This window comes from Molossus molossus, unplaced genomic scaffold (genome assembly GCF_014108415.1).
Source record: "Molossus molossus isolate mMolMol1 unplaced genomic scaffold, mMolMol1.p scaffold_m16_p_15, whole genome shotgun sequence".
NCBI lineage: Eukaryota > Metazoa > Chordata > Mammalia > Chiroptera > Molossidae > Molossus > Molossus molossus.
In genome coordinates, this window is record NW_023425350.1 from 5,158,256 (window position 1) to 5,185,827 (window position 27,572).

The 27,572-nt window shown below is 36.1% G+C and overlaps 1 protein-coding gene and 1 non-coding gene across 3 annotated transcripts in view; both read right to left on the bottom strand.

Annotated features, from left to right (window-relative positions):
* ROCK2 (Rho associated coiled-coil containing protein kinase 2) overlaps window positions 1-27,572 on the bottom strand; it is a 98,419-nt gene that overhangs the window by 62,051 nt on the left and 8,796 nt on the right. The gene's annotated exons all lie outside the window — the stretch shown is intronic.
* Window positions 50-155, bottom strand: LOC118631265. Its single transcript, XR_004959756.1, has one exon. It is a non-coding gene; the product is annotated as a U6 spliceosomal RNA (small nuclear RNA).

Here is a 27,572-nt window from a genome sequence, read left to right on the forward strand (position 1 = left end):
ATCTGTACAAAAAATTGGAAAAATATGCTCGGGTGAGGATAAAAAAAATATATATATGGAACGCTTCACGAATTTGTGTGTCATCCATGTGCATGGGCCATGCTAATCTCTCTGTATCGTTCCAATTTTAGTGTATGTGCTGCCGAAGCGAACACAGTATTAGGATATTTTTAAGTAGCAAAATATCAATATATCTTTATTGGTATAATTTTGACATTTTAAAAAGCTTAAAATGTAAAATCCAAATTACTTATATTTTCAGATATATCCATATTTATACTATGTATTAAAATTTCAAATCAAAGAAAGGTGCTTTCATGTGGAAAGCATACTTCTATGCCTCCATTAACCTCCAAAGGAGGAAAAAATATAAATTGATAAGGCATAGGCTTCTATTATTACAAGAATTAATATTAATAAAATTACATGTTCTCAGTATTTGATATTACAATAATAATATAGTCCACAGGCATCTTTTTTTTTTTTTTTTTAAATCCTCACCTGAAGACACTCTTCCACATTTTGCTCAGATAGAGTGGGAGGGGGAGAGAGAGAGAGAAACATCTACACGAAAGGGACACACTGAGCGGCCGCCACCCACACGACCCAACCAGGGCCGGGAACAAACTGCAATCAAGGCACGCGACCCCAGGAGGAACCGAAGCCAGGTCTCTCCGGACCACAGGCCACCGCTCCAACCGCTAGGCCAAACCGGCCAGGGCCAGGCATCTTTTTTTTTAAGCCAAATGGTTCAACATCAATACTCTAAGTACACTGATGGCAAGGTCTGTTATACTGTGTCTTCCTGAGAGGCACTCCAAGAAGACTGGATTACTAAAAGGAAATGAAACAAACACACACACACAAATGGCTTTTACTGCAAAGTCTAGTAACTAAACAGACAACCAACAACACAATGCAACATTTGTTTATTATCTCTTTGGGCAGCCTGGGCGGGGGGTTACTTTGATAATAAAGTTATTCCAGCATTTTTAAAAATTTGTAAGTAAAATAAACAGATAAGCAAAGCTTTGTTTACTAGTGCTTTGTTTGCAAAAGGTAAACAACTTGGGACATTTCCACTCAAAGACAAAAAAAAAAAAAAGTCCTCCAAAACTGTTTCCAGTCAATTGTTCAGTTAATTAAACCAACAGAACCTTCATTTTATAACTAGAAATCTGCCCATATGGTTTCCACCCACCAAGGATCCAAATATAGAAAATCATTTTTCCACAAATTTCAGCTTTATCTTGAGTCCCTGAAATAAGAGCACTCAATAAATGTTGGTTATTATCATTTCCAATATTACCTAAATACAAACTTTGCATTTAAAGATTAAGTAATTTGCCCTGGCCGGTTTGGCTCAGCGGTAGTGTCAGACCACTGAGTTGAGGGTTTGATTCCTGTCAAGGTCATATACCTCAGTTGCAGTTCTCCATGCCCTATCACCTTGGTATCTCTCTCTCTCCCTATCTCTCCCTCTCTCTCCCTCCCACTCTGTTTGCAGAAAAATATCCTCTGGTGAGGATAAAAGAAAAAAAGATTAAGTAATTCAAGAGATGTAGAGTTTAAAGGTGTTTAAATTTGACTTTAATATCTAAACCTATGAGCACATCTTTGATACTAACAGATGGAACCAAAAACTGTTGCCTCACTAATTTAATTTGTTCCATAAAGAAAACTATTTTACTTTTTAAAAATATCATTCTGAACATCTATTATCACAGGGCTAGTCTAACAACCAATCAAGTATTGTTTATGAAGCCAAATGAAACAAAGGTAAGTCTGAAAAGTACTAGTCTCTACCTCCTTTTGTTATTAATGTACTTATATTGTAAATCATTTTTAAAAACTCTTTTCAATCTTCAATCTTATATATTTTGAAATTTTATTTCAGCCAACTGAAATCTGGGAGAGGTTGCACATAACACATAAGCATGTTGAGCAACATCATTTACAATAGCAAAAATTCAAAGCAACCTAAAAATCCTGAACAGAAAAACTAAGTAAATTTTACTAAAGGTTATTCGAACTATATGAAGCAATCATTAAAAATAATGGTTATAGTATAGTATAAGGATTATAGTCAATAATATTGTTATAACTATGTGTGGTGCCAGCTGGGTACGAGACTTACCAGGGAGATCACTTTATAAATTATATAAAACGTCTACCCACTATGCTGTATACCTAAAACTAATATAAAATAATACTGAATGTCAACTGGAATTTTAAAATTCAAAAATAAAATTTAAAAATGACAGTTAACATATTAATGTTAAAAGAAAAGTGCATAGCCCAGCCAGTGTGGCTCAGTGGTTGAGCATCAACCCATGCACCAAGAGGTCGCTGGTTCTATTCCCAATCAGGGCACATGCCCAGGTTGTGGGCCCAGTCCCCAGTGGGGGACATGCAGGAGGCAGCCAATCGATGTTCTCTCTCATCGATGTTTCTAACTCTCCCTCTCCATTCCTCTCTCTAAAATCAATAAAGAAAAAACAATAAAAAATAAAAGCTATAAAATGCCCAGACTAGGACAGAATTAAGGGGGGGAGTACATTATATAAAATTGAATGTATGGTAATTCTACTTAAAGGAAGTATGCATATAAAAAAATTTTAATGAAAATGCATCAAAGTGAATACAGTAATTGTGATAGCATGGTGGAATTATACGGTTTTATTCTTTTCTTTTACTAAATCCTAAAATTTTTTGTGGTGCCATTTTTGTAAATCATAATAAAATATAGTAAAATCTAAGTGAACAAGATCTAAGGTATTAGAAAACACACGTTAATAAATTCATACTTTAAAAAAGACTGCCCTGGCCGGTTTGGCTCAGCGGTTAGAGCGTCCACCTGCGGTCCGGAGAGGCCCGGGTTCGGCTCCCGCTAAGGGCATGTACCTCGGTTGCAGTTTGTCCCTGGCCCTGGTTGGTCGTGCGGGTGGCAGCCACTCGATGTGTCCCTTTCACGTTGATGTTTCCCTCTCTCTCTCTCTTCCTCTCTCTCCCGCCCACTCTGTCTGTACAAAAAAATGGAAAAATGCCCTCGAATGAGGATTAAAAAAAAAAAAAAAGATTCATGTAGTATCCATAGTTCTCCATATCTCTACTGAAACATATCCTATTTTAAATTCCTATAAAGATTCAAGTTTTGTCCCTGGTTGGTATGGCTCAGTGGTAAAAGCGTCACCCGCGGACCAAAGAGTCCCCGGTTGAATTCCGGCCAAGGGCTCGTACCGGGGTTGCGGTTCGTCCTGGCACTGCTTGGGGTTGTGCGGGTGGCAACCAATCGATGTGTCTCTTCCATCGATGTTTCTCTCTCTCTCTCTCTCTCTCTCTCTCTCTTCCTCCCTCTCTCCCTCCAGCTCTATCTGAAGATTAACGTAAAATTATCCTCAGGTGAGGATAAAAAAAAAAGATTAAAGTTTTAGGCAGAAGCAACATTTATTTGAATTCCAGAGAACTCCAGAGTTTGGGGGCGGGGGGCATGCTTTGCAGGAGACAGAGAACAGTGATATCTAATATCTAATATCATGGACACTCACTCCTGTGGTCTCCTTAACCATATCATTACCAATAATTGCAACACCTCCATAATCTCAATTTTAAACATCTTACTCATTGACCACTACCTCTTATCTTTATAGTTCATTCTCACTAATACCTCAACTCCAACAATCTTTTGGGCTCATCAGGGAAATTCAACCCAGACCCTATTATTTTTCCACTGTCTTTTACCCTCCTCACTCCTATGTTTTAACTCTTTATATACTTAAATTCCAGTCAATCATAATAATCACTGCCCTGCACTTACCTTACCTTCCTCTCACTTAATCATACTCTCCTGGAAAAACATATCACTGGTTAAATCCAATTCTCTCTACTCAGTACTTGCACCTCCTAGAGCTAACTCTGATTTAAGAAAGCACACAACTATACTCAAGTGGCCCTTAGTTGATTGGCAATCCTAGACTATTTCCCTGGTCCATTTTCTCTCCCATTCTCCTTCTGGATGATTTCAAAATAGTTCTTCTCTCCTCAAACCTCAAAAATCTCCTCTCCTAATCTCACTCTCAGCTACAGTCCTGGTTTCTTATCTCATTAAGAACTTGCACAAGCTCTCATCACCAAATCTGTCTATATTCCTGCATCTGTACCCATATATTCTACTTTCTTTCTGCTATTATATTATAGTCCTAGCTACAGCCAAACTCTCCTCCTATGCACTAATCTTCCATTCCCTCTTGCCCACTAAAAGACAACACTACAGCAATTCTCCTATCCCCCTACCACAGCCATCCCATCATCTCCTCATCTCCTATTCTCTCGCTACATTACTGGCATTGGCATGTTATTTCTCTTACTCTTAAAAAAATAAAATAAAATCCCTTGATTCCACTTCCCATACAGCTATCATCTCAATTCTTGATATAGGGAAATTCCTTGAAGAGATATCTATACTATCTGTTTCTAGCTTTTCTCCTCCTATTCTCTTTAGAACTCACTTCAATCAGTTTTCCCCCTTCCCTATCACCATGTCCACCACCAAACTATCTAAATTGTTCTTCTCAAGCCTATCAATGGCCTCCGAATTGCTGAACCAATGATCATTTCTTGGTCCACATTTTACTTGATCTATAAATATCTTTGAATAACCAATTAATTCTTCATTATCTACTTCTTGAAAATCTTTCTTCATTTGACTTTGATGACAATGCATTCATATGGTTTTCCACATGTCTCTGGATGCCCTTTCTCAGTCTTCTTTGCTGGTTTTCTCCTCAGTCCTTGGTCCCCTTCTTCTTTAAATCCGCTCATTCCATAAGAGATCTCATTTTGTCTCTAAGTGCTGATGGCTTAATTTCATCTTGTCTCTAAGTGCTAATGGCTTCCAAATTCATTATCTCTATCCCAGATACCTAAAATCCTGAATTCTAGATCCATATCTCCACTTGCCTATGTGTCATCTAGCTTACTCGAATGTCTAATAAATATCTCAAGTGACGATGTCCAAAACTGTGCCCTACCTATTTCCACTGCAACCACTTCATCTTTCAGTCTTCCACATCTCGATTAATGGCAATTTATCCTTATAAATACTCAGGCCAACATCTTTGGTGTCAACCTTGACTTTTCTCTCTCTCAAGAACCTAAATCCAAACACCTACAAATCCTGCCAGCATTACCTTAAAATAAATTCAGAATTCCACCAATTTTCACTACCCCACTACCATCACCCTAGTTCAAGACATCATCATTTAACTTGAATTACTGCAAAAACCTTCTGTCATGTCTCCCTACTTGTAGCTTTGCCTTCCCCTTCCCTCTTCAGATTATCTTCAACACAACCAAGATGAGCCCATCACTCCTCTGTTCAAAACCTCCAACAGCTTCCACATCATTGAAAGTCAAGCACAAATTCCCAGCTATTACCTATGAAACTCTTCATGATCAGGCCTTACCCACTTAATTAACTCTCAAAACTCATCCCCTATTATTTTCTTTCTCATATACTCTGCTCCAGCCACAATAGCCTTCCAAATGTTTTAAAATCACACCAGGGACCCTGACACAAGGAGTTAGTAGTGGTAATGGAGTAGGAAGGTAACTCATTAGCAGCCTTCAAAAGAAGGGACATCTGAGCAGCACCACAGTCCTCTGGGGTGGGGAGTTGACTATATATGGAAGAACTGAGCAAATTAGTAACATTATGATAACAGATACCAGCTCCTACTACTGGGAAAGGTATAAATATGAGGCGAGGTAGCTAGAATGAACACATGGTCTTGGCCTGAAATTGGAGGTTTCAGTGTAAATATATGGTTTTCAATATATAAAGATACAGATATATGGATGTAAATGCCTGTGTAGGTCTTAAGTGCAGAGACACTCCAATAACAATGAACCCACCTAGCACCCAGATTGTGATTTTTGAAATACTACTCTCCATCAAAAGAAATTAGGGCTCCTTGGAGAAATGGCTGATTCCAGAACTAGAACAGCATCTTGTGCCAAAAGTCAGGAGGTACACAGGGGATAAAATGACACAGAACTACACATATGCTTTGCATCAATGCCAATATCCTGATTTTGTTAATGTACTATATTTACGTAAGATATAAGCATTGGAGGAAATTGGGTTAAGGGTACACAGGACCATTCTGTATTATTTTAGCAAATTCATATGAACTTATAATTATTTCAAAATAAATGTGTGTTTTTTAAAGTAGAGAACTACACAAAGATTGATGGCAACATATCAAAAGGACATACTAGCCAGCTTGAAAGGGCTCCCAGCAGCATATCTGAAACAATTTGAGTATTAAAATAAATAATGATAGTAATGGAGTATATAACCCATTGAATAAAACAAGAATTCCTAATACAAATAAATTGATATAAATTTGTTAATTCTCTTTCTTACAGTAAAATGCCAGTTAATAAATGTAAAAGGAATACTTGAATAAGAATATCATCTGTCAACCATTATGGTAAAAATTAACTTAGTTGAAAAACATCAATGGACACTAAAACTAGTCGGTAAAAGTAGAAATAGAAACACGATTTTACATAGTCTCAAAGTAACTCCCCACAAAATACTTATTAATTATAAAGGGAGAGGAGGAGTAATAGAAACTTGGTAGATATCATCACTAATCAAATAATCAAAGTTAACACTACCTAACAAAATAAATTGTATGCCACCAAAAAGGATTCCTTAAGGTGAGCACATCACTTCTGTGAAATTGTAACCAAAAACACCTATCTTGGGTCTAATCATCAGGCAACATTAGACAAACCCAAACTGAAAATTAGTGGTTTGCAAGCTTCAAAACTGTGAGCAGCATGAAAACAAGAAAGACTGAGGAACTGTTCCAAATCGAAGGAGATTAAAATGTGAGAGCTGGATACAACGTGTGATCCTGGATTAAATCCTTTTGATCTAAAGAACATTACTATTTGGACAATTAACAAAACTTGAATGAAGTCTCTAAGCAAAGTAAAAACATGTTTTTAAAACTTTTCTGTAAATCTGAAATTGTTTCCAATACAAAGCTGGTTTTTGTCTGTTTTTAAATCACACCAAGGTATTTTCCTGATTTAGGGTCTTTGGATTTGCTATTTCCTTCTGTCTGAAATGCTCATATCCATGTATCTATATGGCTAGCTCTCTTACTTCTACCAGGTCGTTACTTAAAAGTCATCTTTTCAGGAATACCTTCATATCTTAACTGTGAACCCCCTTTAGAGTTACCATAAATCATTATCTTACGTACATATAATTTAATTATTCAGTATTTTCTAGCTACCATTTAAATATAAACTGCTGGCAGGGAATTTTTATCTGTTTTGTTCACAACTATGTTCCCAGGGCCTAATCCAGGGCCAAAACCAGAGCCTGGTATGTGGTAGTTGCTAAATAAATATTTATTAAATGACAATATACACAAAGTCCTTGGAACACAAAGGACTTAAGATACAATTACAAAATAAGTTCACTTTCCAATCATAGCAAGGGAATACTGAAACAGGTAAAAAGAATTCCACTGTTAATCTGATACCTCTAGGACATCAGGCCAACAAATACGTTTCTAGAATAAATGAGTGAGCTAATGTCCCTGGCTCTAAGAAGCTTAGCGAGCAAACCTATTTCCATGAGAAAGCAAAGCTGTAATACTGCAGCCAGCTAATATAGCAAGAAAATATCTATCAACAGCATGTGGGAAGTACAGTAGAAACAATCCACATGCTGAAAAACAAGAATTAATTGTATCAGACTTGACTGAAAAATACTGATACATAGAGAAAGCAAATTTTCTCCAGGAAAAAAGAATGACAGTAAACTCATAAACAGTCTGTGGTGCAAACCAAGGGACATATATAATCAAGGTCTCATATTTTACTACCCCATTTCCTTGAAAAAATACCGAGACTAAATTAAAGCTAAGCACAAAGATCTCAATTAGTTTACAATGTTAAAAACATACTAAATAGTTCCTATTTAAGGAAAAAGTATAATGCAAAACTATGCAAAATGATATTACGGTCTCTACATATGAAATGGCCAAACAGCAGCATCTCATTTTATAAATGATTTTTTCTAGTATGCTACCAGATAATACATCTGACCTTCCTTTTTTGAATAACTGTAACCAAAATGTCAGACATTATCTTAAAAGAAAGTCCTATAAAAAAATATCTGACTCTAACCCAATGCTTCTGAAAATGAAACACCCACAATAAACGCGTGCCTCTACATGTGAGTATATTATACAAACTTATTCATAAACATGGTTTATCATTAACTGAGCTATACACATGACCCCCTCCCATCCATCTTACAACCTACCTGGTTGTTTGATAGTGAATGAAATCCAAATTTCTAAACCAAATTCTAATTTCCAACAGAAATAGTATTACAAATTAAGATTCTATACCTGAAAACCTATTTCAGTCACCCTCCTCACCAATCACACTTCCCAAAATAAAAAAAAATTATATAAAAAAAGTATAAAACACAAAAATGTAGTTTAACATTCCTAAGTGTGAAACCAACCACTTAATATAAAAGCTATGTCAAGCCCAGCCTGTGTGGCTCAGTGGCTGAGCATTGACCCACGCACCAAGAAGTCGCAGGTTCGCCCTGGCCGGTTTGGCTCAACAGTTAGAGCGTAGGCCTGCGGTCCAGAGAGACCCAGGTTCGGTTCCCGCTAAGGGCCCGTACCTCGGTTGCAGTTTGTCCCCGGCCCTGGATGGGTCATGCGGGTGGGAACCACTCGATGTGTCCCTTTCACGTTGATGTTTCTCTCTCTGTCTCTTCCTCTCTCTCTCCCTCCCACTCTATCTGAACAAAAATTGGAAAAATGTCCTCGGGTGAGGATTAATAAAAAAAAAGTTGCAGGTTCGATTCTCGTTCAGAGCACATGCCCAGGTTGTGGGCCAAATCCCCAGTGGGGGGCATGTAGGAGGTAGCCAATCAATGTTGTCTCTCATCAATGTTTCTTTCTCTCTCTCTCTCTTCCTCTCTAAAATCAATAAAGAAAAAAATTATTTTAAAGGGGAAAAAAAAAAGCTGTGTCAAAATTTTTTCTTTGAGGGATTTTATGAATGAGCTACACTAATTATGCAAAATAAAAGTCAAATGAGGATGGCCTAAAGATACTTTCTTTTCCTGGTAAATCTCTCTGTAACAAGTATTGGTATGATTATTTTCTCCTTTTAATTTAGTCCACGTTATGGTTATCTGATCCCAATATTTGGTAAATTTTTTTTAAGGACAGTAGCTTGACTATATTTGTGTTACCTGCTGTTAACACTGATTGCAACCCTTAGGAAATCCTAAACAGGCCTTTGGCCGTTCATGTAAAGTCTTACTTACAATTAAAAAATAAATAAAAGGTTAAAGTTGGAGTTGCGGATCATAAGTCAAGCTGATGGAAGTGGGAAATTCCTGTACTTCCTGTGCTTAGTCATATGGTTTGGACTTCATAAAAGATACTGCCTCCATTATTGTGATATATGCAATACTGAGAAAATTCTGAGGGCACAACAGTCACTGGCTTTAAGATAAAAATTCTGAATTTAAAAGGCAAATAACCAAATTATTAAAATGTCATCATAATGCAAGCATGATCACCACAAAATATTCCATTTTATAATTATTCTTGAGAATATAAAACAGTATTTTATATATGCTGTATGCTCAACATTACAACATATTATAAAGCTACGTTCTATGGCCAAAATTTACAAAACTGTAATTTCTGTTGAAGGAAGAATCATAGGTTGTAATAATAGAGACACTTAGTGATTACAACCATTAGTTACAATTATTTTAAGTTACACTAAATTACTTAATTCTCCAGAATCTTTATCCATATAAATGATACACACTAATTCTCATCTACTTACAGTCTTATGATAAAACAGGACTCTAATTTCTACTTACAGTCATGTGATAAACATAGCAAGGGAGACTCTCCACCTCTATGAGAGAGAACTATCTGCTGGAAGAGTCCAAATCTATTCAGAACAATGAGCCCATTTTGTCCTATATCTGAGCCTGTATCCTAGATTATACCAATATAGATGAGATTGAGATCTCTCTCTAAATTACTCCTCCAATTCTCAACTGGCTCTGAATTCAGCATGAGAGTAACTGTTATCAAACCTCTAAAATTTCAATATCTAGTACACTGAACTTGGGACTCAAAAAATAAATAAGTAAATTATAGACAATTAACAGGGAGATATCTACCTTCATCAATGATAGATTTAATTTGCTGCAAGCCAATCCTATCACTGAAACTAAAATGGGGAGGAGGAATGCAGAAGCACAAGGAATTAAGAACATAGAAATTAAATTTTGAACTCACAAAGAAGGAAGGTTACACCCTAGGAATAAATAAGAAAAAACAAAACAAAACAATAAATCAATCCTCAAAAAATCGAAAATCTGCCTCAAAACTGTACAATCACTGACTAGATTAAGGTATCTACCTCAATCCTAAATGGCTGATAGAAGAAAACAAATCACCTCTTAAGACAGATAACAGGACCTAATTATCTAAGCAGTTTTTCATATACAAGGTCCAGCAGTCAATCAAACATCAGCAGTTGTACCAAAAGATAAAACTAAAATATCATAAAACCAAGAGGAAACAAAATTTAAAATATCAGACCTACAGGAGATCCAGAAATGTAACACAAACTTCAAAATCACTAATATTAATATGTTCAAGACAACAAGATGAAGAATTTCTGTACAGAACCTAAAATTTTATCAAAATCAAATGAAAATTCTAAAGCTTAAAAGCAAAGTAAGTAAAATTAAGAATTCAATCAAATGGAAAAAGTATCCTGGGGTAAGGATTAAAAAATAAAATAAAATCAGACACAACTATGCCAAGTGAATTGTCTAAATCCTTTATTTTTAAAAAAAAAAACACATTTTTTATTGATATTTGAGATTATGGTGAACTTATATAAGTTCTTTATATTAAGAACACTGTGGCATGGGATAAAGCCAAGCAAGTATGCTGTTCAAAATGGACATCCTTGAGAAATCATTCATCTCCTTAAATGGCATATCCAAAACTTTCTCCCATAAAAAGAGGTACAAAAAAGGGGAAAAAATGTACATTAAAAATGAGGCTATAGTCATTAAAAACAAGGAATATGTCCCCCCCAAATCCCAATTACTGTTTTATTAAAATTCCATTCATATTCCTATCCATAAGCAAAACCTATAAAAATAGACAGACCAATTGTCTAAGGTAAGATTAAGGTAATCAAGGCATGGTCCTTAAACTCAAGTGGCTTCTAGTCTAATAGAAACATAAACTTAAAGCAAATAATTACTATAAAAGGTGAAATTTTTGTTAAAAGGATTATAGTCAAGTTACAGACATACCCTTGTAATCAGTGTTACAAAGCAAAGAACACCATTACAAAGAACACAATGTCTAACAACAGGGGAATAGTAAATTGAATTATGGTGTAAACCACTTAATTCAATATTGTGGTACATTTGTTTAAAAGTTTAAGAAAAAGTTAACAATATCATAGGGAAATCCTTATGTTAAGGATTTTTAAGGTCAAAACTGAGTATGAAGCACATTCCCAATGGTTTAAAAAATAAAATTTAAAATATGGCAAAAAATATAAACTCAAAACAGTAAGAATATCTCTGGGTGATTACAAGCTTTTATATCTTACTCTTTACATATTCTACTTTTCTATAATCATATATTACTCCTATAATCAGAAATGTAATAAATGTCACAAAAAGATATCTTTAACAAAGAGCAAAGTTCCATTTGTCTGTTAACTGGTATAAAATAGCCTCTGAAAATTTCCTCAAAAAATAGTAAGAAACTTTCATCAAAATGTAGCCTGGTAAGGAAGGCAGAGTTAAGACCTTACTTTTCTAAATAACCTCTGCTAGAAATTAAACCAATAATTATATTGCTAAATGACAAATATCTAAAATAGTAATAACAGCACCTGGTACCTTCTTCAGGTCATAATCTGATTGGATGTATTTCAGATACTCAAATACATGTTCTATTGCTGTGCTGTCCAATATGGTAGCCCCTAACCAATATGATCATTGAGTACTTAAAATAAGGCAAGTACAATTGAAGAACTAAACTTATGTTATCGTAATTATTTTAATTAACTTGGCCATGTGTTGCTAGCAGCTACCATACTGGGCAGAGGCATATTTTGATACAGCTCTCTTAAAATAACTACTGAATACAACTGCCCTCAACTGATAGTCAAATTTAAAAAGTTGGAAAAGTAGGTAAGTACTATAAAAGCAGAAGAGGGAAAAAAAATACAACATATATCCAATAACAAAGGTTGGAGAGAAGGGAGGCAATGAATAGGTTTTAAAGCTCAAGAAAATTCAGAATTTATACAACATTTATATGTATAATATTACCAGTTTTAAACGATATTCCCTGTTAAATTTACATCCATACATTGTCAAGTACTAAAGAAAAAAATCATGCTAGATTTATAAAATAATAAAAGTAGCACTGAGAAATTCTACAGCATAGTGAACACGTGACCAGCTGGGAATGGCAAATTCTTCCATAGTATTTAATTTCCTGTACTCCCAACAAAAAAAAAGGAAAGACTCAACAAACTAAAAGGTTACGCAAACAAGGACTTATTCTCAATGGTTCTGGCATCTGTCTCTTCCACCAGTGAATTTCTCTTTCAGGTATGCAATCAGTACTCTTTTCACTTAAGAGATAACAGGTAAAACAGGTTCTAAAACACCCAGGCTTTAAAATTATTTTGCCATAACAGACTAGAAAAGTTAAAGTTCTTTAAGAAGTAAATGTTTTACATGATTATTTACTTCAAGTAATTCTTGGCACTCTTATGCGCCTAGGATGTGATGTTTGTCCTGTGACTGCTATTATGTCATTACAGAACAATAAGAGTAGGCTAAAACAGAATAAGAAAATGACAACCAAAAATACATCGAAATTTCCCAATGAATTAAGAGATATAGAATTGATTGGAAGAGTCCAGCTGTTTTCCTCAGATCCTAATTACAATAATTTAAATTAATCACACCTAAAACTAAATCTTCAAGTAATGAAGGACACTAGCATAGTTAAAAGACTTATTTAAGCAAAGGCTAGGTTGAGGCCTTCAATATAACCATCATCTAAGGGTATGAATGACCATGAGCCTCAAGTTTATGGTGGTTTTCAACTTAGCAGATTCAGAAAAGTTTAACTTTTCATTATTCTTTAATAAGCAAACAAAAGTAAGTGCCCTGAAACAATTAATTTAGTCACTTGTGCAGGGCACCCCATAAGTAAAGAGATTAACTTACCAACTAGAAGGTATCTCAAGAATAAAGATTTAAAACAAAGGCATTAGAAAAGTCATGGGTTAATGAAAAAAGTGTGTGATTTGGAGTCAGAAAGATTTGAAATGGAACATGGAGTGTACCACTACTACCAACGTACATAACTTCTTAACCTCAATAGGATCAGTAAACAGAAAATAATACATTGCAGGAATGCTGTAAAAAAGACAAGGAGGAGCCCTGGCCGGTGGGTCAGTTGGTTGGAGCGTTGTCCCGTACACCAAAAGGATGCGGGTTCAATTCTCGGTCAGAGCACCTAGGTTTCAGGTTCAATTCCTTGTTGGGGTGCACATGGGAGGCAACCAATCTATGTTTCTCACGTTGATGTTTCTCACTCTCTCTCTGCCTCCCCTTCTAAAAAGTCAATAAAAATCCTCGGGTGAGGATTAAAAAATAAGGCAAGAAAGAATTAAAATGTCTGTAGAACACAAGTCATATACATAAAAAGATTGCTAATAAAGGGTAACTTAATTTTTAAAAGCTATTAAAAAAAATTGCCCTTTGCTACACATTTCTAAACATCTTATTTCCTTGGTAATATTAAAGGATGATGGTAATTTTTAAATATTTTATTTGAATTAGGTTCAGCTGCAAGAGACAAAATATCACTCATATGTCTGTTCAAAACAGTTAAGGTATGGAAATAGTAGCTCCAATGACCATTAGGGGCCCAGACTCCTCAGCTTTGTTACTATCAGCCTAAATACACTACTTAACACCTCACATCACAGGACAGTTAATACCAAAACCAGCCATTAAAAAGAAATGACAAGAAACTGGAACACTACATACTGTTAGAGGAAATGTAAAATGATGCAGTCACTGTGAAAAACAGTATTGTGGTTTCTCAAAAAAATGAAAATAGAATTATCATATGATCCAGCAATTCCACTTCTGGGTATACTGATAGAACTGACAATAGGTTCTCCAAGAGGTATTTGTAATACTGTGTTCACAGCAGCACTATTTACAATAGTCAAAAGGTAGAAGCAACCCATTATGTCCATCTACAAATGAATGGATAAACAAAATGTTGCATATACATACAAGGGAATATTATTCAACCTTGAAAAAGGAAATTCTAACATGCTACAACATGGACGAACCTTGAGAGTACTATGTAAAGTGAAATAAGTCAGCCACACAAAGACAAATACTGTAGATTCTACTTATAAAAGGTACCTAGGATAGTCAAATTCAGAGATAGAAAGGAAAAGGGTGGTTACCAGAGGGAGGAGGGAATGAGAAGCTGTTTTTAAATGGGTTTGAAGTTTCAGTTTTGTAAGATGAAAAGAGTTCTGGATCTTGGATGCAACCCAATGTGAATGTGCTTAAAACTCTTGAATTATACATTTGGTTAAGATGGTAAATTGTGTTATGTGGTTTTTTACTAAATAACAAACAAACCTAGCATTTGTTTGTTTATAATATGTCTGTCACTGTGTACTTTAGGTTTCTTCATTTAAACTTAACTTTTATAAAGGAATCATTATTATTAACCCCCATTCTACTGAGAGGTAACTGATAGATTCAAAGGTTAAATAACTCATAAGGTGACACAGGATAAGAAATAGTAAACCCAAATATGACTCCAGAGCCCGAGTCCTTAAACACTGTTATATTGCTTTTTTTAAAATGGTTATTACTTTTATTAATAAAGAATTATTTTTAAAATGTTCATAATAAATATTGGGGGAGGGTTACTGGCTAAAGTTTTTATTTGTTTTAATAATACAGCATAGTACTTTCACTTATTACTTATTTTGCAGGACTGAGCTTAATTTTTTTATTAATTTATTTTTGTTACAAATGTTTCTCCTTTTCCCCCCATTGACGCCCTCCTCCCCACCCCTCCCCACTCCGTCCCCAGCTTTGTTGTCCATGTCCATCAGTAATGTCTACATGCATATAAGTTCTGTGGTTTATCTCCCCCGCTTATGAGGACTGTCAGTCTGTACTCTACTTCCAGGTCTCTGCATCTACCCTGTTCTTCAGACTGTTGTGTTCATTATATTCCACAAATAATACTTTTATTTTTTATTGTTATTGTTTTTAATCCTCACCTGAGGATATTTTTCCATTTATTCTTTTAGATAGAGTGGGAAGGAGAGAGAAACATCAATGTGAGAGAGACACATTGAATGGTTGCCTACCACACATCCCTGACTGGGGCCAGGGATCAAACCCACAACCAAGACCCTTGATGGGGAATCGAACCCAAGACACTTTGATCTGTGGACCAACGCTCTAACTGCTGAGCCAAACCGGCCAGTGCCAACATAATACTTTTAAATGTAAGAGTCTATATACAATGGAAGAATGCCATGCTTATATTTCAAACAATATCAAGAATTTCACTATATGTTGATTATTATGCAATAATACCTCTATAATACCTATCACCAATAATTTTATTTTTTTTATCCTCACCCAAGGACATTTTTTCGTTTTTGTTCAGATAGAGTGGGAGGGAGAGAGAGGAAGAGAGAGAGAGAGAAACATCGATGTGAAAGGGACACATTGAGTGGTTGCCACCCGCACAACCCAACCAGGGCTGGGGACAAACTGCAACCAAGGTACGTGCCCTTAGTGGGAACCAAACCCAGGTCTCTCTGGACTGCAGGCTGACACTCTAACCACAGAGTCAAACCGCCCAGGGCACCAATAATTTTTTTTTTTTTTTTTATCCTCACCTGAAGATATTTTTCCATTTTTTACTCAGATAGAGCGGGAAGGAGAGAGAGGAAGAGAGAGAAACATCGATGTGAAAGGGACACATCGAGTGGCCGCCACCCACACAACCCAACCAGGGCCTGGGACAAACTGCAGCCAAGGTACATGCCCTTAGCGGGAACTGAACCCGGGTCTCTATGGACCGCAGGCTGACGCTCTAACCGCTGAGCAAAACCAGTCAGGGCACCAATAATTTTTAATTGTCTAAATAAAGGTATTTTTGGTGGTCCTATAAAATATTACACATACATACACATATAAGGGTATATGACTAGATCTTTTGATTTGTTTTAATCCAATGTCACTGATTTTTAACAACTTTCAACAGTCCTTTCTTCAAGTTTTTCATTAATTTTCTAAATAATTACACACTACCAATTATTTTTAAATGCAAAATAGTCAGTTACACATTTGTTCTCAATAGACAATTTTACTCAAATGCCCTAATACAATATGATGAAAATGACACTGGTCAAACATTTTTTTCTATTCAGAACGGTTAAAATATGTTCTCTCTTTTATATAGAAAAAAAAAACACACATCTGCTCTGTGGGTTTTTTAATTTTACTTACTGAAAACACATCTTATCTCGAAAGAAAGGACTTCTACCAAAACTTCACAGAACAATAGCCTGTGGCCTGGATGAGAGCTTATTTTCCACTCAGAGGTATGGCCATTCCCAAAGCCTACACAAAGTTCCACAGTACCAAGTAAGGCAAAGGAAAGACAGTCTATTATATTCCTGCTATGTGAGATGCAGAGTAGCCTAACCAAAAAATCTGAAACCATGCTGTAGAATCCCAGCTCCTCCACTTAGAAGCAGTGTGACCTTAAACGTTATTTGACCCCTCCTTCCTTCAGTTTTCTTATCAGTAAGATCAAGAAAATAACAATATCTATTTCATAGGGCTGTAGGAAGGACCAAATGAGTGAATACATATAAAACTACCAGAAACAGTAAGTATGTGTTTTCTGCTATCATCGTCATCGCTATTATCATCATCATCAAATCAAGTCCCTCTTCCTTCATGATGGTTTTCTACTATTTCCAAAGTCCAGTGACTGTTACCTTTTCTTAACTCATGATGTTCACTGTCTGCGGCACTATTTTATATTATTGTACTTACTGCTCTTCAATTCACCATTTAACTTTCCATCTGACAAGCTATATCCTCTCAAATAAACTATAACTTCTTAAAAGTACCTGGATTATGTCTCAAACATAATATGTAGTAGAAAGCAAACAACAACAACAACAAAAACCACCTAATTTTATCATTATGGCTAACTTTATCATTATGGGATACCGAAGTTGTGAAGTGGTCCTTTCCCCTTTCCTGAGTTATACATTCCATTTCCTCCCCAGCTTAGTTAAACAGTCAGTGAACAGTATCTACACTAACACTAGTGGGTTTTAAAGATACTGTAATTTCTTATCCATCATCATTTCAGCCTCTCCCTAATTTTGCCATTCAAACATAAATAAAAGGTAGAAACTTCCATCATCTTCTTTATTTTAAAACACATCATTACTGGCCAGATCTATAATAGAAGATTTGAGAATATTTCTATTTAAATGCTTAACTAGATACCTTAGCTACCCTGCAGTCTGACAGCAAACCAGGGTAGTTGGGAGCTGATGCCACTCATCATTAACAGTGACAAAAAAGTCAGTGTGCCAAGAAAAAAAGAAAACAAGACATACTAAAGTCCAGAGTTCAGACTACAGCTCCATTATTTTAAGATGTATTAATTCTGCAGAATTCCACACATATATTTGAAAGTTCCACACAAATCCTTAAAAAAACTTGTAAATTAAAAGTGATTATTAGATAATTATAATGGACTATTTATTCTTGAATTGTCCATCATATTGTAGACCTCTAATAAGTGCAGATCACATAGATTAAATATTCTCTTCACTGTAGACATTTAAAAAACAAAACAAAAAAATAAAATAAAATCACTCTCTTTTAGAGAATATCAACCTGAACCACTAAGGGGAATTTTAGAAAAAGTTGAATAATCACTGACTTTTTTTTTTTTTTTTTTTATCCTCACCCGAGGACATTTTTCCATTTTTTGTTCAGGTAGAGTGGGAGGGAGAGAGGGGAACAGAGAGAGAGAAACATCGATGTGAAGGGACACATCGAGTGGCTGCCACCCGCACAACCGACCAGGGCCGGGGACAAACTGCAACCAAGGTACGTGCCCTCAGCGGGAACCGAACCCGGGTCTCTCAGGACCGCAGGCCGACGCTCTAACCACTGAGCCAAACCGGCCAGGGCTCACTGACTTTTTAATATTCTGAAATTTGAAGTCCTTTTAATGTTAAAACACTTAGTATTAATTACCTAAGATATTAATCCAGGGTGTCCGAAAATAATAGCTATCAATTTCTTACACAGAACTTGTAGTGTTACTACAGGAAATACACATGATCATGAACAAAGACCATAATCTTAGAACTCTAAAGACACAGATTCTTTCCCAGTTCCACCATTAATTAGCTGCATTTCTTTGAGCAAATTACTTAACCTTCACAAACTCTGTTTCCTCCTCATTCAAGAAAATATGAAGAATAGCATCTGCCCTACATATTAAACAGATTGTTTTATCAAATGAGACTACATACAAAACTGCTCAGTAAGCATTTTTAGCTAAAAACATTAAATCTTTTAGCTACAGAATAAGTAAAACCATTACTTAAAGAACTGGTGAAATTATACTAACAGATACCTGCTACTCAGACTTTTTTTTCCCTTTTATTGATTTTAGAGAGAAGGAGAGAGAGAAACATCGAGGAGAGAGAACATCAACTGGCTGCTTCCTGCATGGCTTCCACTGGGGATCGGGCCCACAACCCAGGCATATGTCCTGACCAGGAATCGAACCCACGACCTCTTGGTGCATGGGCCGATGCTCAACCACTAAGCCACTGGCCAGGCTGATTTTTTATTTTTTTAATCCTCACCTAAGGATATTTTTTCCATTCATTTTTAGAGGGAGTGAGGGAGGGGGAGAAAGAGACTGTGAATTGAACCCAAGACCCTTCAGTGTGCTGGCCAGTGCTCTAACCACCAGCCAGGGCTACTCAGTCTTTCTGATTTTAAATAAAACTCTGATCTACTTAGGAGTCACATTCTTTTATTTTTTTAGAAATGCTTGAAACTATATTTGAATTTGTAAGTATTTTTTTAAAAATCCTCACCCGAGGATATTTTTCCATTTATTTTCAGACAGACTGGGAGAGAGAGAGAGAGAGATGTGGGAGAGACACATTGACTGGTTGCCTCCCGAACAACCCTGACCAGGGCCGGGGCCCAAACCGCAATCAAGGCATGTACCCTTGACCAGAATCGAACCTGGAACTCTGGTCCGTAGGCTGACGCTCTAACCACTGAACCAAACTGGCCAGGGCTATATTACCATTTTTCATTAGCCTAATTTTATATACACTTCTTACAACAGAAATGCTCACAAGAAGCATAAGTTTACATTAGCAGCCTCTACTTGGAACACTTCTCTAAGGAAATCCTCTTTTGATTTCTATAAACCAACTGTCCATTATAATTAAACACATAAGTAGGTCAGTTTTTGAAATATATCATTGTAAATACAAATGACCCTTAAACAACATGGGGGTGGGGAGGTGAAAAGGGGGTGCTGGCTCCACAAATACACATAACTTTTGACTCCTCAGAAACTTAGCTACTAATAGCCTACTGTTGACCAGAAGCCTTACCAATAACACATATTAAAAATGTCATATATAGCCCTGGCCGGTTTGGCTCAGCGGTTAGAGCGTCAGCCTGCGGTCCAGAGAGACCCAGGTTCGGTTCCCGCTAAGGGCACGTACCTCGGTTGCAGTTTGTCCCCCTGGCCCTGGTAGGTCGTGCGGGTGGCAGCCACTCGGTGTGTTCCTTACACATCAATGTTTCTCTCTCTCTCTCTGTTCCCCTCTCTCCCTCCCACTCTACCTGAACGAAAAATGGAAAAATGTCCTCGGGTGAGGATAAAAAAAAAAAAAAGAAAATGTTAAAAAAATAAATAAATAAAAATAAAAATGTTATATATATATATAATATGCTGTATTCTTACAATAAAGTAAGCTAAAAGGTTAAGAGAATCGTAAGGAAAATAAATTAACAGTATTTGTTGAAAAAAATCTACATTTGAACCCCTGCAGTTCAAACCCATGTTGTTCAAGGGTCAACTGTACATATCTGTCTTCTCCATCCGGAACTGACTTCAAACCAAACCAAGGACAATGAGGCAGAAATATTTCCACATACTGCCTATCAGTACTGCTTGGGGAGTTAGCATTTTTATTCTAAGCAGAGGGATCTGCAGGAGATCCCTTGGAGATAAGAAGGGAGCAGCTTCAAATGGAGTCATTTAATCAGGGTAGAATTTGGGAGGAAGGGGAGGAGTCCATGACTATAGATAGGATTGGAAGTCAGCAGAAGTCAGATCATTAACAATCTTATAAAAAATAATTAGCATTTTTAACCTTTCCCTGACTGAATGGGAAATTAGTCATTTAAGTATGTTAAGTTTGGGAATAACATGATCAGACTTGCATCTTATAATAAGTAGTTTGGCTACAGAATAGAAAATGAATAGAAGGCTAGACAAGCTGGGAGAAAATACCAGAGAAGACAATACCGTGACAATCTAGAAAAAAATATGGTCATCTGAAGTAGAGAAGTGGCAGTAGGATGGAAAAGAAGTGAATCATTTTAAGAAGGTAATACTGACAGGATCTGGTGTCTGGCTGAATGTAAGGTCAAGGATGACAAGAAACCCAGATTTCTGGCTGGATCCAAGCTAGAATGGAGAGTGGAAACAATCACTGAGTCTAAGATCAAGGAAAAGGAAGGAGATTTGAGAGCAAAAGAGGAAAGAATATAGTTGTAGATATATTGATCTTGAAGTGTGTGATATATCCAAGTAGGCATGCCTAGTAGATAGCTGCTATATGAGCCTGAAGCTCAGTTACAAGCTTTCAGATAAAAAACTGGAAGTCATAAACATGCAAATGACAAAGAAAGCCCTAGAAATAAAATAAGTAAGGAAAGTTACCATTTAGCAGAGGAGCCAAGAAAAGACAGCAATCTGAGAAAAGTCAAGTACTTCTGAACATTCAATAAAATGACAGTTTGTCAGCATGATATTTTGAAGCAGGCAATGTTAGTGAGTGATGGAAGAGGACAGATAGTGTATTAAGGTGCAAACAGAAAGTGAGGCAGTAGAAAAGTTTGGGGCTTTGTGTTGCTGCTGATAAGGGAAGGGGGAAGAAGCTGGAAAAAAATTGATATTTCTTTCTAGGAGTAATCTGGTTATTTGTTTTTATTTAAGAGAGGTATTTGAAAAAAAGTTTTGTTTTGTTTTTTCTTTATTGATTTTAGAGAGAGAGGAAGTGAGACGGAGAGAGAGATAGAAACATCGATGAGAGAGATCATCGATTGGCCGCCTCCTGCATGCCCCCCACTGGGGATTTGGCTCACAACCTGGGCATGTGTTCTGACTGGGAATTAAACTGGTGACCTCTTGGTGCATGGGTCAATGCTCAACCACTGAGCCACACCAGCCAGATTAAGTGAGGTATCTGAATAAGTTTAGCAAGATGAGAAAGAATCAGAATTAAGGGAAAGATTAAAGACAAATAGACAAAGCACAGTTGGAGAATCAGCTTGAGACAGAAATAGGGACATTTCATCCACTGGAACAGAAGGAAAAGGAAGAACAAATGGTACAGAGGAGATAAACTGGTGAGTCAAGTAACAGGAAATTTAAGGGATCTCTTTTTGATGGCTCTGTTTTCTCATAAAGTAGAAATACCATCTGTGGAGAATACTTTGTTTCTTAAGTTTAAAGAAAGAAAAGAATGTTTAAAATAGCCACAATGGAAAATGAAAGAATTGTTCTGTAGCCCTAACAACTTGCGCAGGAACTCGAGACTGTGAACTTGAAACACCACTGTTCTGTGTAGTGGTATGATTTCCCTCCATTAGTGCTCAACAAACACTTTTATGTAGGCCAGAGAGACAAACTAATCCAAAACCTAGGTTTTGTCAGATGCATATGATAGAAATTCAACAGGGCAAGGAAACACAAGTCTGGCAAGAGGTAAGGAGTGATGGATATGGAATTCTTGCCTGCTTATACAGGAAGCATTCAGTGGAGACAGGTGTTAAAGAACTGCATATCTCCAAAGCACCAACAAACAGATTTAATTAAAAAGAATAGTGTTGGAAGCAGAATGTTTAATAACTTCAAAGGTAAAGCTAATTTCAGGTGAGGTCCAGAGTAGCTTCATGGGAGTAAATGAATTAATAAGTGAAGATAAGACCACTAGAGATGAGGAAACTGTGAAGCCAGGGTCCTGGGTGCTCTGTTTACATAAACACTGAATTAATCTGGAATGGTGGCACAACCTTGAATGGAAGGAAACACTGTGAGCCAGAAGCCCATGTCTCCAATGAGCAAGAGATGTATACTCCAACTACATGATCAATAGGAATTTTAACAGGAAGGTTTTATAGGCACCATGGTGCAAAGTAGGAAGGAAACCCCCTCTTATCCCTTCCTACACTGAGATATCTAGAGAGTAAAAGAAAGTACAAGTATCACTAGAGAAGGCTTTCCGTCAGAAGAAAGACAAGTGTTATTTAAGCAAATATAAAGTAACACTCAATAGTTTGAAGATGCAAGTAATTATGTTAACCTTAGAACAAGAGAGATGTTTGAAAAGGAGGGAAAGAATAGGCGGGGGAACAAGATGAGATGTGTATGAAGGGTTTGTATCTTGGGCACGAAAAGGCAACAATGAAATGAAATTTGGTGAGGTCACTTCATGGGAAGGTAGCTACAGGATAGGTTTCAAGCATTCTCTAGAAGAAAAAACATCAGCCCTCTCAGGAGTCACAGTGCCTGGAATAATTGTGATCAGAAGAGTCTTCCTAGTGTGTGAGAAGACTCATACTTCTTTGGAAGGAGCCAAATGAAGTTTGGATGAATTGCATTGGCTTAAGTCTACATGCTAAGGCCATTGGGCAAAAGCCTCACTTGTTGGGCCTAGTCTGTAAGAACTGAAAAATGCTCACCCTCTACTCAAAATTGTAGAAATTGACATTTGTCCTTGACCATAAAAGACACGACATTTGTCCTTGACCATAAATGACCCATCTGGAGCTTTGCCATGTTTCACAAGACCTAGTAGGGTATGGTAAAATAAAAACATCTCATAACCAAATAAGATACTCCTCCTATCGACTTGCTTCCTCATTTGTAAAATGAAAGGGTAGAACTAGAACTACTACCAACTCTTCCCCTCCCCACAAAAAGAGACAACAAATCTTACATATAGACGCCCAGTTGGAAATCAGACTAACCATTTAATAAAGCGTCCTAAACCCATACTAAGTGCTACAGGCTCTGTGCTAGATACTGGAAAGGGACAACTACTACCTAACTCCATGAGATAATGGATATTAACTAAACTTACTGTGGTAACCATTTTCCAATATATGTAAGTCAAGTCATTATGCTGTACACCTTAAACTTATACAATGCTATATATCCACTATATCTCAATAAAACTGAAAGAAAAAAAGAAATATTTAAAGCACTATGCCCTATTACCCTAAAAACTAGGTGGTTTTAGTCCCCATATTGCCAATAAACTGAAATGTAAAAGTTAAAAAAATGAATACTACATGTTTACAACCCTAGAGGGCCTCCTAATCTAGTATATAAGTAAATAGTCATAATACAATATGGTTATAATTGCTTATAAAGATATAATGTGGTATGTGAGCAAAGAAGAGGAAGAAAGTCACTTACTAGGATTGGGGGAAATAGGAATTATAGAAGACCTTGAAGAGACAATAAATTTAAGGTAGATCTTAAAGGAGAATTAAAACTTGAGAATGATTAGTAACAGGTGCTCAATCTCATTAGTAATCAAGTATTAAAATACATATAAAAACAAAGGGATATAGTGTTTTTTTCCATCAGTTTGGCAAATAATATAAAAAGCTGATGATACTCAGCTAGCAAAGGTATGAGAGTATGCTTATTTCATCACTATTGGGAGAGTTCAATTTGCTACAGTCTTTTAAAAAGACAAATTGAGATTATTAAGGAATTTTTAATTTGCACACTTTAACAATTCCATTTCTAAAAATCTACAAAAATATTCACATAGATGCACAAAAATATTGACAGTGATGTTCGCTGCAACAATATTTGTAACAGAAGAAAACAACCTAAATGCCTAACAATATTGTTATAATAAAATAAAATTTGGCAAATCCAGATAAAGGAACACTGCACAGCCCTTAAAAACAACTAGGTGGTCCTGGCTGGTTTGGCTCAGCAGTTAGAACATCAGCCTGCAGACCAGAAAGTCCCAGGTTCAGTTCCCGCTGGGGGCACGTGTTTCTGCTGCAGTTTGTCCCTGGGCCCAGGCCCGGCCCCAGCCCCGGTTCGGGTCATGTGGGTGGCAACCACTTGATGTGTCTCTCTCACATCGATGTTTCTCTCTCTCTCTCTTCCTCCCCCTCTCCCTCCCACTCTATCTGAAGATAAATGCAAAAATGTCCTCAATGGAGGATTAAAAACAAAACAAAAAACAACTAGATGAATTTTAAGTTCTGAATGGACAACATCCAAAATAAATTTAAATAGCAAAAACAGGATATGGTATATTTGTATTCTGATAAAACAAAAACAAATCCACCCTGGTTTGTTGCTCAGTGGTTAGAGCATCAGCCTTCAGCCCAAAGGGTCATGGGTTCCACGCATGATCAAGGGCACATACCTGGGTTGCAGGTTCAATCCTGGTCCCCGTTGGGGCTTGTGTAGGAGGCAAGCAATTGATGTGTGTCTCTCACACTGATGTTTCTCTCTCCCCCCTCACCCTCCCTCCTTTCCACTCTCTAAAAAAAATGGAAAAAATATCCTCGCATGAGGATTAACAACAAAAAAAATCCTACAAGTATTAGTGTGTTTTTATATGCAATGAAAATGGATATACCATTATGTTGTTATATGCGCAGAAAAAGGGAAAGTGATACACTAATGTGTTAAAAAGGGGTTGTATCTGAAGACTGACATAGAGAAGATTAAGAAGAGAACTTACATGTTCTATATACACTTCTGTAATTTTTAATTTTTTAAATAGGCATGCATTACTTTCATAACTTAAAACATGAAGTTTGTATTTTCTAAGCTAACAAAGCAGAGGAGAGGGATCATTCCACATAGAGACAAAAGCAAAGAGTTTAAAAATACATGGTATATTCAGTTATCAGCAAAAGGATGTTTGCCTTTATCCCTGGCCCTGCTTACTCTTTTCACATCTCGGAGGAGACTCTAGACCCCAAAGCCCATCATAAGAGAGCCATAAACCTCACCATGACTTTGCCCTGCTATTCTCTCTTGATCCCAAGGACCTTCCGAAACCCCACCCCTTCCTTTACTTCTAATGGAGAAGGCAGAGAGATAGGCACCTAAATACAGACAAACCACAAGAGAGAAAGCAGTCCATGCTGAAGTCTCTATTCTAAAAATAAGCACTGAAATGTTTTTTTAAAATAGTAGATAAAATTCACTTCCTAATTCATAAATGCCACAACAGGGAAAGTGTATAATGTATCATCCTAACAGTGGCTACCAATAGTCTTCTCTCTATATTCATTTTAATTATACATGGATAGTAACCCAGTTTTTCCTAGCCTATAGAAATACAAATTCTAATTCTATAAGGTTGTTAAATGGTTGGCAATAGACTTAAGTAAGACCCAGCTCTGATACCAAACCCAAAGCTCTAAAGTCAGCTTTGAAATTACACAATCCAAGAAAACTAAAGTTACTGATTACTACAATGGCCATCAATGCAGAATGATCATATGATATACTATTCTGCTATTTGTATATATTTTTCTACATGATAAAATTATAATCACTCTGGTATACCTAAGGACCAAAATCTGTATCAGAGGTAAGAAATCATAACACATGCAGTCTGCATCTTCCAAACTATTCTTCATAGTTGTTTTGAAACTTACCTTTCTTTAAAAATGTAGGGAAAAAGTTGCTTAATTCAGCCATAGATAACCAAAATGAACTCTTCCCAATTCCCTGCCCCCAACTCAAACCTTATATGAAGCATGATTAACAATTTTGCAAGTGAATAATGCAAAGGTTTAAAAATTCTATCGTGACTTTTCCTTATAGTTATATATCAGGATTGCTGAAATTTTATATTACATAAGAACACCAGACTCTGTTTTGATCATTCAAAATCATAACAACTCAAAAAGAATAATCTTTAGCTTGGAAAAAGTGATGTTTAGAATGTAATAGAATAATCCAAAAAAATGAATATAAGCAAATATTCACCCAATACAACTAATTATCCTCAGTGAATTAAAAAATAAAAATGTCAACTGATTTTCATTCACTGATTTTATACTTTAGAGAGCCTAGTATGTGCCAAGTGCTATGCTACTTCTTCCAGGGGGGTGAGGGGGACAGGTTTGAAGACATTTATAGGCATATACAATGCATGCCACTTTACAAGTAGTTCTTCAACAGTCTGTAAAAAAGTTCTAGTTCAGTGCAGTTTACAGAACACTAGCACATATAGTTAATTTCTCACTGAATTTAAGTCCACATCTTGAGGCAGACACACATACTCTTGTATCACTTGCACTCAAGATAATTAATACATCTAATTAATTAATACCAGTTTTAGCTCTTCTGACTCTAAAACCAGTGTTCTTTCCATTATACTACTCTGCTTCTCTTTTTAAAATACACTGAAAATAATCTAGCCATTTTCCTTCATTTTTATTCATTTTTACTACCCTAGACCTGCTCCCCCCCAAATCTTAAGAAAAATAATTAACTTGTACTTTCATATTAATTAATACAGGTTAAACAGGATCCATTCTGACTTATTTTAATAGAATTTTATGTATAAAACTGATATGAAGTAACCGAGCCATTGTTTGGATTTTTAAACTTTAATAGATATGTTGTAATTTGAACAAAAGTTGTTTTGTTTTGAACAAATTTTGTTTAAGTGAAGAAAAGCAGCACAGTAAAACACTATACCAGAGAATTACATTTTCCACATCATCTTAGAAGACAAAACTTCCCTATGTTAAAACTTGTAACAATCCCCTCTTCCCAATTCCCCACCCCCCAAATCAGTAATTAACTTTTAAAAAATTTATTCAGTGTTTTATGTTATGACTTTCCTCTAAAGGAAATTTCATAAGCCAACTTTGTACAAGAGTTTCCTTTTATTAGTTCTAAATTTAGTTTTCTTTGTATCATCCGTTATTCTTCTATTATGGAAATGTCTCAAATATGGAAAAGAAATCTGTTTTCAGTAATGCCTTCAATTTGTAATACTACAACTTT